Source organism: Tinamus guttatus, unplaced genomic scaffold (genome assembly GCF_059628265.1).
Source record: "Tinamus guttatus ecotype Peru unplaced genomic scaffold, ASM5962826v1 Tinamus_guttatus_pri_ptg000472l, whole genome shotgun sequence".
Taxonomy (NCBI): domain Eukaryota; kingdom Metazoa; phylum Chordata; class Aves; order Tinamiformes; family Tinamidae; genus Tinamus; species Tinamus guttatus.
The window spans coordinates 336,893-348,030 of NW_028289006.1; positions in this window are offsets into that span (position 1 = coordinate 336,893).

The window sequence follows — 11,138 nt, forward strand, 5'->3', positions numbered from 1 at the left end:
GCTGTGTCATGTTATGTTGGTTGCCTGTAGCTCATTTCCTTTTGAATCTGCAGACCTTTAGTCATGTTGATTCCTGGTGGGCTTTTCCTTCTCTGTCTACTGTTTAATCAAGTCTCCGTATTTTGTGTGCCGAGTTACTGAGAGACGCTTGATTGTGACAGGGTGCCTTTATCACACATACCTTTCCTTGACCCCTTTCAGAGCACACTGCCAGCTGTTTAAAAGAGAAATGCCAGGTGCTGCCTGGCACTGAAGTGCAAGGGATGGGGAACCCGAGTTCATTCCCGTTCTCTGAGACTGAAAAGATGATATAAGTCTGGCCTGGCTTTCAGAGTACTAGGATTTGGGGAGCAAATAGATGCAAAATATTAGGATTAATGAAGTGGAGAGGCCATGGGACTTACTGGCTTTGTCAGACTGGTGGTCCTTGGGGCTTTAGGATGCTCCTTGACTGTTTTAATAACCTGTGGCTCTTTAGCTTTTTGCAACCATATATACAGATGTAACTTAGGAGCCAGCTGTTGCAATGTATTTTTCCAGATCCTTGGCTGTAGGTGCTTGGTATGAATGACAGGTGGACTCTGGGGGTGCAAATTATTCTCTGCAGCAAATAAGTTTTGTCTGATAAGGAAAGAAAATGAAAGATGGGGTATTGGATGCTAGAGAAATTCAGGAGCTTTGTGAACCTGTTTCTGCCCCTGAATGTTCTTCTGTTTATATCTGGGCTTTGCTGGACTTTCAGTTCTCGATCAAAGTACTTTGCTTTTGACTTAAACTGGAAAGACTCCCTTACCACTTCTTCCGCTGTCATTATTGTACCGCCCATTTCTTTTTACTTCAGCACAATTAAAAGCTCCCTCCTGCCCCAGAGATGATGTGATCAGAATTACTTTTGTGTTTTTTTTCTTGTTTTTGTTTTTTCCTAAGTGTGTTTGCTGGGAGAGAATTAACAAAAGCAGAACTAATATAAAGAAACCACCCGCTCCCCTTGAGGCCACCACTGCTGAAAGATGATTTCAAAATACAATGTAATTTTAATGAGAATAGCCTATAATAATTACTCAGAAAAGTGGGAAGCTTCAGGCCATGATCGCCCCTCACCTGAACAGCTTTATCTTTACCTTGTCTCTGGACTGTGGCATTCAAAATGTCTCAAACACAGGTGAGCTTGATCGTGTTTGAAATATTTTGCCTGCTTGTCCTATTAAAGTTTAATTAGCCAGCTGTTTGAAAAGGATAGCTTTAACTGAACAGTGGTAATTTTCGGCCTGCTACACAAAAGCTAACCAAGAGAGAAAACAGACTTGGAAGTCTTCCTCTCTCTCTCTCTCTCTCTTTTTTTTTTTTTTTTTTTTTTTGATTTAGTCCTTTTCCTTCCTCCCTCTTTTGCTTCCTCTGGGCAGAGCTTTTTCTCCCTCCCCCAGACAAAGAAAAGGAGCAGATAACACATCTCTAATCATTGTCTGAAAATGCTTTGTGCTGGACAGAGACTGCCAGCTGCGAGGCCTTGGATTTGTTTTTGTGGAAGGTATATTTAAAAAAAAAAAAAAAAAAAAACTATGGAAAATGTCACTTGTGTTGGAAGTTGTGACAGGATGTGCATGTTCTTTTGAAGGCCTTGCTAAGTCCCTCCCTCTGAGCGCATTCCCAAGTCACGCTCTTCCTTTCTTTTTTCCCAGTACAGATGGAGGGCTGCTTGTTGGCCATTGGCCAGAGACATGGTGCCCACCTTCTCCACTTATGGAAGCTGGCCCAAATCTAGTGCTGCATAAGCACTCTCTTAATCACCTGCAAGACCAGATCCCTCTTCCAATTTACCCTGGTACCTTCAGCCCATCCCTTGATAGATGTGCCGTACAAAGCAGCAGCGCCTTCCCTACTTGGAATTAAAATCCATCTACTGCCAAATCATGGAAAAGTACCAAGCGACTCCCATAATGTCTTCCCCAGCACGGATTCATTTTTTCCAGCGACTAGTGACTCCTCACAATCATTATGTCCTCGGAATTCTAATTCCCCTTTCTGTGCTGCCTCTCCCAGTTAAAGGAGCCAGAGCATCTCTGATAGTGGTGAACCAATTGTGTTTACCGAAAAACAAGAAAAAAAAGGCAAGTGAAGGCGTGTGTACCTATACTATATACGTAATATACAGACCCTTTAAGGGGGCCCTAAATTCCCCAGCTTTCCCCGTTCTTGGGGCCAGCTCCCGGCTCCCGAGCGCCGCGCCGCCGCCTACAGCCCCCGGCAGCCCCCGCGGCGCCGCCCGGATGCGGCGCATGCGCGTGGCGGGGCGGCGTGCGGGGCCGCGGGGTCGGGAGCCGCGGCGCGAGGAAGGCGGCGGCGGCAGCGCGGCCGCTGCTGCCCCGAGCAGGTGAGGCGGGAGGGAGGGCTCCCCTCGCGGGGCCGCAGGGGCCCGGCGGGCCGGGCTCACCGGCCGCGGCTGTCAGACCTCTATTACCCCCCGCTTCCCCCCTCGCCCTCCTGTAACGGTCTCGCTCCCCTTGCCCCCTTAAAGGTCTCGCGCTGCCCGTAACGGTCGCTCCCCTCGGGCACTGCCGGGCTGCTGAAGGGGGCCCCTCGGTGCCGTCGCAGCCCCCTGGCGGAGCCCCTCGGGGTGCGGTGGCCGAAGCCGGCGGGTGGCCCCGCGCTCGTGTCCGGGGTGGGTGCGCGGCCCGGCCCGCCGCCCCGAGCCCTTCCCGGGGGGACCGGGGCGGTTTCCCCCCCATCTCTGCCATCGGCGGCTCCTGAGCAGGCTCCAGTTCACCTGCCGCGCTGACGCAGGGTCTGGGCTCCGTTGCGTGACTCATTTTCCGCTCAGCTTCACCACTGGCCTCGGTCGGGATCGCTGGGGCATATCCCTTCATTGCGCCCTGCTCCCCGGTGCCCGCTCTGCCTCCGTCCCTCCTGCTGCCAAGGTGTGCTCTGCCGTGACCTGCCCGCGCTGCTCCGCGTGGCTGCGCCTCCCCGGCGGCGGCCGCCGAGCCCTGTGCGTCCTGCTCCGCTGCTGCTTGCCGGAGGTGTCCCGGGGGAGAGGCGTCTGCCTCCTGTCTGCCTTTCGCGGGGAGGAGAGAAACTGTCACGAAACAGAGGTGGAAACGTGGCAGTACCCTCTAGGTACTGAGCGTAAATAGATACACCGTAGGCCCTCAGTTTTCTGCTCTGACAAAGTGGGAAGGAAGTCAGGAGGCAGGCGGCATTCCTTGTGCCTGATGATGTAAATTCAAGGGAGGGAAAACTACCATGGTAAGGATTTAAATCTTTTTGCAGGCAGTGAGTGTCTGGGGACTGCAGGACAACTAATATCTACTTATAGAGCTGGTAAGGTTGTGAAAGGAAACATTTCTTCTTATCTGTTCCTCCCCTTCCAACTTTTTAAGGGATGTTTGAATTTAAGCAGTTGCTTTTCTTTTAAATAGGTAGATTTCAGAACCATGCCTGTATTTCTAATGTGATGTTATAGCTTTCTACTGCATGATGTCAGAGCCTTACTCTGTAAGGCTTGCTGCGATGTTTGGGGTTCAGGTCCTGAGAATAAAGTAATAAAAACTGCTTTGAGGAAATGGAGGAGCCTTTAGTGCTAATAGATGAGAGAGAAACAAAGTCTTGCTGCATTTAAGAACTATAGGTATAAAGTAGTGGTGAGATTGGATCTTAAAATTGCTGGCAAAAGAACCACTAGCCTGGCAGAAGGGTGAGGTACTGCTGGGCAATGCAGAAGTGTTGATGGGAACACGGTTGCCTGCTGGATAATCAAAATTCTTGGGTAGCTTTTCAGCTGCTGCGGTGTCTGGAGGGGTGTTTTGCAAAGAAAGCTCCTGGCATGAGAAGGAAGATTTATTTTGCTGTTTATTTCTGCATGCATGTGCTGCACATGCAGCTTTTCCTGTGTCAGAAATAGGGTGGGTCCCTATGCTGGGGAGCTGACAAAGTAAGAACGGAGGGAGGGAAGGGTATGAGAGGCACGATACTCAGTGGAAGATATTAGGGTGAGGACTACTTGTTAATATAAAGCTGTGTTAATCTTGTATTTAAAAGCATAAAATGATAGGTGCCGGTTTTTTCCACTCCTGTTTAGGATAATGTTTTGAGAATGTGCTTCAGAGAGGTGTTATTTGTAGTGACCCTCCCAGCAAAGGAGGGTGAAGGGAGCATCTGTGAGGGGTGGCCGAGAGAAGCAGCTTGTTTCTGGAGGAAACTCTCTGGTAAGGGGGTGGCTGAGTTAAGGACTAATGAGGTGAGGGAAATAGCAGGCACGCAGCAAGGACTGAACTGGCTCTCCTCTCTTGAGGTCTCTGCTAACGTCATTTAGGTTTTTCATCACTGCTGTGTTCTTCACCCATTGCTTGCTTTGCTGCAAGATGCTGTCTTTTGCCAGTGACAGTCTTCTAAAGCACAGTGTGATCTTAAAGACAGACAGTAATCAAAATATTTAGCTTTTTAAATCAGTGTGTCTTCTCTGGGGTGGCTTGGTAATAGCAGAGATTGTTAGTGATCTGTGTGAAATGAGTTGCTAGTGTCAGTTGCCTTTCTGGTGAATTGGTTTGTGTTGCAAAACTGCTTACCACAGTCGGTATTTTTGGGACTGTTGTAACAAGGAAATTGGGGAGTCTGGCCCTCAAGTGATGTTGTAGTTGAGTTTGTAACTGTTTGGGGCTGGAGCAGTTTGTCCTCGTGTCCATTAATCTGAGATTTTTCACTAAAACATGGAAAGGAAAGAAAAGTGAAAATCCTGAAGGGTATTTCGTCCTCTCTTCAGTGACAAATGTCTGGCACTCAGTATTTTCATGCATGTGGTCCCACAGCATTTCTGTCTACATCCCTGCTGGTCTTGCTCAGCTTGACAGTGTGTAGAGATTTTGTACCTTGCCTGGGAGCTTGTAGGACTGGTGACTGTCAAAGAGGGGAAGAAAGACAAAGAGTTTCATTGCATGTAGGAAGTTCTGTGTTCCAAATGTCAGAGGGATTGAGAGGTGTTGGCATTTCAGGTTTGTTTCCTAGCAATACAAGGTCTTATTTTCGTTTAAATTTATTTCTATGCCACTTCTCATCAGAACAGTCAGAATTTTAGACCCACATAACTTACCTACTGTGTATAAGTAACTGTGTATTTGGGAACATTTGAAAAAAATGTTAGGCTTTTTTTTTTTTTTTTTTTTTTGTCTCGCTTCTCTCCAGATAGAGAGAAGGAGGGTTTTGTCCTGCCACAAATGTTTTGTCTCTGGGAAAGTTTTAGCTTTTTCAAAACACGAGTGCAACAAATGTTGTTTGAAACAGAGCAATCAGGCTGCTTCTGGCTTTAGTAATAGTAATAAAAACAACTTAGACAAAGTGAAAATACAGTTGTCCTACAAGGTAGGAGAACAGAAGATTTGGTATTGATGTTGTATGACCAAAGCAAGTGTTGTCACTACCCAGTCAGTGTGGTATTTCTTGTCTGGGTAGTACCTGATGATTAAGAGACACGAGAAAAATGGCCATAACTCAGCAGCCCTGTTGTGCGAAGCATTCTTTTTCCTGATCTCCAGAAAAGTGCATGTGTTTTGTGCTACAAATGTTAATAACCATTATATCTTCTACTTTTGTCTCAAACGTGCTTTCAGCTACCTGTGTCTATAAGTTTCTGCAGGAGCTAGATGTGAGTCGTCTAATATGACATGTTAGCAAAGAGCTTTGCAAGCAGCCCTGAAAAGGTGCTTTGGGTGTCGTCAGCCTCTTCAGAAAGCTGAGTTCTGGAAAGGCTGAACCATAAGGGGGAAAGATGTTGATTGCCACAGGACATACCTCCCTTTAAAAGCCATTTTTTTTAAGCTGGACAAAGTGAGATGTGCTTAGAGTCATACTAGATGAATCTGACATTGTAATTTGCTCATATTAGTCATGCAGAGCTGCCAGAGAGTGACCTGAGTCTAGCCTGTCTTGTGCATCACCAAGAGAATAACAAGCCCCATCAGCTGAAGCTCTGCAAACGCACCAGAGGCCCATATTAAGGAGAGAGACACTCCTCAAGCTATTTTCTTTTATCACTGGTGACAGTAGGATGAGACCAGCTTGAGAGTCAAACTTTTGTTTGGGACTTTTTGCAGAGTTTGCTCTATGTGCGATGAAGAGAGTCTCTGGTGACCACTTGTCACTTCTGAGGATACAAGTATATTATAAAATATATGAAAATACTTCTCTTTAAGGAACTGTCAATAATAGTTTTCAGGCTTTTTTTTTTTTTTGTAGAAACCCAAAAGAAAGTTTTCCTGTTAGAGATGCAAACTTCTGTATAGCAAACGGAACCGAGAGCTGCTCTAAGACCTTTGTCAGCCACAGACATCTTAGAAGTTTGCAGACTTGCAGGTGTTCTTGGGCCAGAGGGTGAAAACCATTTCTGGAAGGCTTTGAGGAAATTGAATTTCTACAGAGTTCTACTCAAGTCCTATTTCTATGACTGTTTGGCTGAAACTGCCTATTATTATGCAGAAGTTGACTCTAACAGAAGAGTTGTCTGGAGACCCCTTAGACATTCTTCAGACATCAATGGATTATGTTTGTGTGGATGTGTTTAACGCAAGGTCACCTTTACAGCTTTTACTCTAGGCCTTGAAGACATGGACAATCGCAGACCCACGTTTTGGCACACACTTGAGTTTTCCTCCATGTGTGTTTAAAGTGAGGGGAGAGATCTTGTTTGTATCATCTTGGCCTTTTTTCAGCCTTTTCCAGTGCTGGTTTTTACTGATTGTTGTGTTTTTAAACTATTGTTCTTGTGCTTGTCTATTGTCTTGATCTTTTGTGTGTGTGCGTGTGTGTGTGTGTGTTGAGGGGAGCACACTATATTCCCAAAATAATGGAAACACGAGCAGAGGGGAAGCGTCTCTTCCTCTGCTCACCAGCATCTTGGCAAACAAGACATTCTTCTCCACAGCAGTGTAGTTCAGCTTAGCAGGAACTAATTGTGTGTTGTCTGAAAGATCAGACAACATCTGCTTTCCAGAGTCAGAAGTAGCCCTGGAAAGTTTGTATTAGCAACCCAGGGAATCAGCAGAACCCTAACTAAGAAATTTTATTTTTTTTCTTAGACACATGGGGGAAGCCTCTGCTATCTTCAGGTATAGAAACAAGATCTTCAGGCAGACCCTAAGGCTTTTTCGAACTGTGTCCTGCATAAGGCATCAGCCATCTGCTTTGGAGACAGATGAAGGAATGAAGGACAGTTCTCTCAAAAAAAACTGTGTTGGAGTTGTGGTTTTCCATGTTTATGGTTCTGTAGGAAGTCTGTATTCCACAGACGTTGCAGAGAGGCTTTTTAGAGCCAAGTACGATGTGCTGAACTGTGGTCAGGAAGGCAGGCTGGGTTCTGCCTGCCTTCTGCATGAGCACTAGGAAATGGAATTCAGCTTTTTTGTGGCCTTATTTTCAAAAGAGAGCTGAAAGGTAAATGTCACTGCTCCCGGAAATTACTTGTTCGCTCCCTTTTCCATAATCTGGAATTGAATTCAACCCTTTCTGTTCCTGTCTGCTCTCCCTCTCATTATAGCAGACAGACTCACTTGATACTGATCAGCGCAGGGAGCAGATCTGCTGTGTGGAAATACCTCTTAGTTGCATTTTTGCCCATAATGACATTTCCAGTGCGGCTGGGGCTGTACGAGATGCCTTGTGCTGGGACACACAGAGCTCCAGTTTACTTTTTGTTGGCTGTGTTTCATGTCACTCACTCTACATGTAACACAGTCCTGGTGCAGTTGGGAAGAGGTCTTGCATACCTGGAGAGGGGAATGCCATAAACTTTTGTTCCAGCGGATGTCTGACTCAATTCTTAGGAGAAATTCGGCGGAAGACGTTTAAAGTCCCTCAACTTTTTGTCCCAAGTCATGCAGCCACCTGTGGCAGAAAGCACCTCCGTCCTGCCTCTGAAAAGGGTTGAGCAACAGACGGCAGAGTGCGAGACGGGTGCCTTGTAAACCTGAAGCAGAGCGTTCCTGGAATGATTGCAGCCTGCCAGCAACACACGGCTGTTTAACCAGGAGTCGGTATGTGCTGCTGTCTGTGCAGGGCTCTGCACTGGTTAAGAAGAAGCCCTGGGTGCAAGAGACAGGAATTACCTGCTGCTTGCTCATGCCTTGCTCACGCGTGTGGCCGTGCTGTGCTCAGCTGCTGACTTGGTGGAGCCAGAGTTTCCTTCTGATTGCATGTGTGCAAAGCAAATATTGACATGGGCAACTAATGGCATTTGCAGCTCCAGGATATGCCTTTACCTGACCTGAAGGAGAAATCCAGGGGGGAAGGGAAGACAGAGGGGGATTACAGGATTTCTGCTGAGAGCTCCCCTTGTGCATTTCAAAGAGCAAGTCAGGATTTTAACTCAGAAAACAAGGCTTTCCACCACAGTGATGCTGACTTTTTTGATCTGATGTCTGAAAGGAGATGAGTTGGTCTAGATGTTGAATTGACTGCAGGTGATCTGCGAGTTTAGGAAGTGGACTGAAAGAGGTTTCTAGAATTACACCTAAGTGCATGGCTTCCTGATGAGTATTGCAGCTTTGCAGTTGCACTTTCCTCTCTAAAACACATTTTTTGTCCTGTCCTGTTCTTTTAAAAAGGGCGAGCATAGAAATAGAAACCAACTGACAGTGCTGAGGGGACGGTGGGATTCAATGCATGCCAAGCGCTGCTTCGTGCTCGAATTAAGCCTGATTGAAAGTAGTGTTTTTCCCTGTGTTAACTTACTGTCAGGAGTGATTGTACACACTGTTTCTGGAGGGTGGATGGAAATAATTCTAGAAAGAATTGTCGTGTTTGTTCTGGTCCCAAGATGACTCCCACTGGCTGTTCCCTGCGTCGTCACTAGCTGTAACATTTCCAGCATGCAAAACATCACTTTGTAAACTGTTCTGCTTCCATACAGTCTGTTTGCTCCAGGTGTGCTACTTTTTAAATATTTGTTTTCTTAGGGCTGCTGTGGTAGGAAACTCTCCTCCCAGCTCCCGTGATGCTTTCCTGGAGGCTGCGCAGAAGAGGGGCAGAAAGCAGGATGGTGAGGAGTGACAGGGTGCCACAGTGGCCTCAGCACCTTGGCTTGGGGACACATGGCTCCTGGGGCAGTTCCCAGTGTGCTGCCTCATGGTGCTGCGGCGGGAGCTGCTCTGCTGCTTTCCTGGGGTGATTCACCCTCTCCACCCGGCCCTTGCGCGCTGAGCCGCTCTGGCCAGGGCCCAGATGGGTGCTTTCCTGAAGGTTTCCATGGAAACCAGAGGCAGGAAAAACCTGCCGGCCAAGTTCAGTGCTCCAAGATCCGTAATATCCGGCTCTGGTCGGGGAAGGGAGCGCAGGGGAGCGCTCTCCGGAGAGGCGGATACAGCGTCTGCTGACGTGGACGGGGAAGGTGCTCCTCTCTGCTGCACCTGTGCGGGATGAGGAGGGACCTTCGGCCTCACTTCTCTCCTCCTCTCCCTCCTGAGCACCCAAGTTAGTGCACTAGGTACAGGCTGTTTTCCGCAGCTGTGCCCTGGACGCTGGCCCAGCTCCTCCGAAACAGGTTGGTTCAGCTGTGAGTGTGCATTAGATGCAGGTTGATAATGAGGTGGAGGGATTCCAGCTCACATGCTGGAAGCTTTGAGCACAAACTCATCTAGCCCCAACTATGGGCTATATTCTGACCCCTGGTTTACAAACTCTGCACCCCATAACAACTGTGTTCCTAGGAAAAGGCAATGGAAACGGGGAGAACTGGGCTGAGATAAGTAGGGGGAGAAACCCATAGGCCCAAGAGTAGAACAGATGTGGTAGCAGGACAGATGCTGTTTTTAGAGGTGTCAAAATACATTCAGAATTACTTTGAAAGGGGAATAAACATGGTCAGCACCTGTTGGGTGTACATGCTCAGTTCCCATACATGCAAAGCAAGCCTGCAGGGGCTCATTCCATAAATCTTGTTGATGTCTTAAGATGCCGGGGGAAGCCTTGCTGCTGAATGAACAAATGGGACTAGAGCAGTAGGCCAGGATTTGGGGCAGGGTAGAAGGGCATTTACAGAACTCATGGGCAACAACTGGCTGCTGTGTGTGTCAAGGTAACTTCTCTTCAGCAACAAAAGCTGTTTTTGAGGGGAGAGTTGCAGGGGGAGATACTTCATGGGCATCCGAAGATTGGTGCGTCTGTTCATCCAGGCCGGTTTTTCTCATTAAGACAAGTACTTAGGTCTGGGATGAAGCAGCTTATTATTTGTGTTCTCAAACACAGATGTTTTTTATGCCTTTGGAGTGTTTCCCAGCTGCCTACCCTGGAGTGTTGCAGCAAGCCTAGGATGCCGGCGTTCGCTAGAAAGTTCACTGAGGTGCAAAGGCAGAAGTGCTACTTGTAACCGTGTAGTATGAAGCGCTGGAAACAGATCAGAACAGGCTGCTGAATGCAGTGCTCAGGTTCCTGCTCTTGGTGGTTTGCAGACCGAAGTAGCTTTGCTGAAAAGGGAAAGCTGGAAAACCAAGGCAAGGCCCACAAGTGTTAGTTTCCCTCAGGTTTTCTTCCAAGCAGGTATGAGCATCCACTCGGCAGAGGTGACCCCTCCTGTCTCCCAGAATTAGGATGTTGCTCGTGGAGTCCAAAATATGTATCCCTGAGGAAGGGGGAAGAGGTGTCTATATTTATTAAAGCCTGAAAAATAAAGAATCATAGCAACTTCCTTATTTGATGCAAAGTGTTTACTGAACTGTTCCCTGCTGCCCTGGAAAATTTGTATGAAAACCTGCCTCAAAGTGCCAGTAGGAAGGTAAGGAGCTGAGCTGTGCAGCCTGTTTCACCCCCTAAGCTCAGTCATTAAGCTTCGTTCAGAGGAGTTCAGCTCCTAGCCTGTTGCCAAGGTGCTCTGCAGTATGTTCTCCACAGTTTGGTCCAGTTCATCACACAAAATCCATGTCAGAAGCTTCTGCAGCTCCCTTTGGGAGCATATTCCACACGCTGTTTCTGCATTTTGTGATGCTACTCCCCAAATGTGTTCTAGGCTATTGCATCTAGTGACATCCCCTAAAGCCCCTTGCACTGTTATGGCTCTGTCTCCATGGGCAGCAAATTCAGAGAATGAAGGTATACATTTTTCTTTTTTTTAGTGCTCATATTTATATAAAAGGTGCTGAAAGTTGACCTGATTTTTGGTA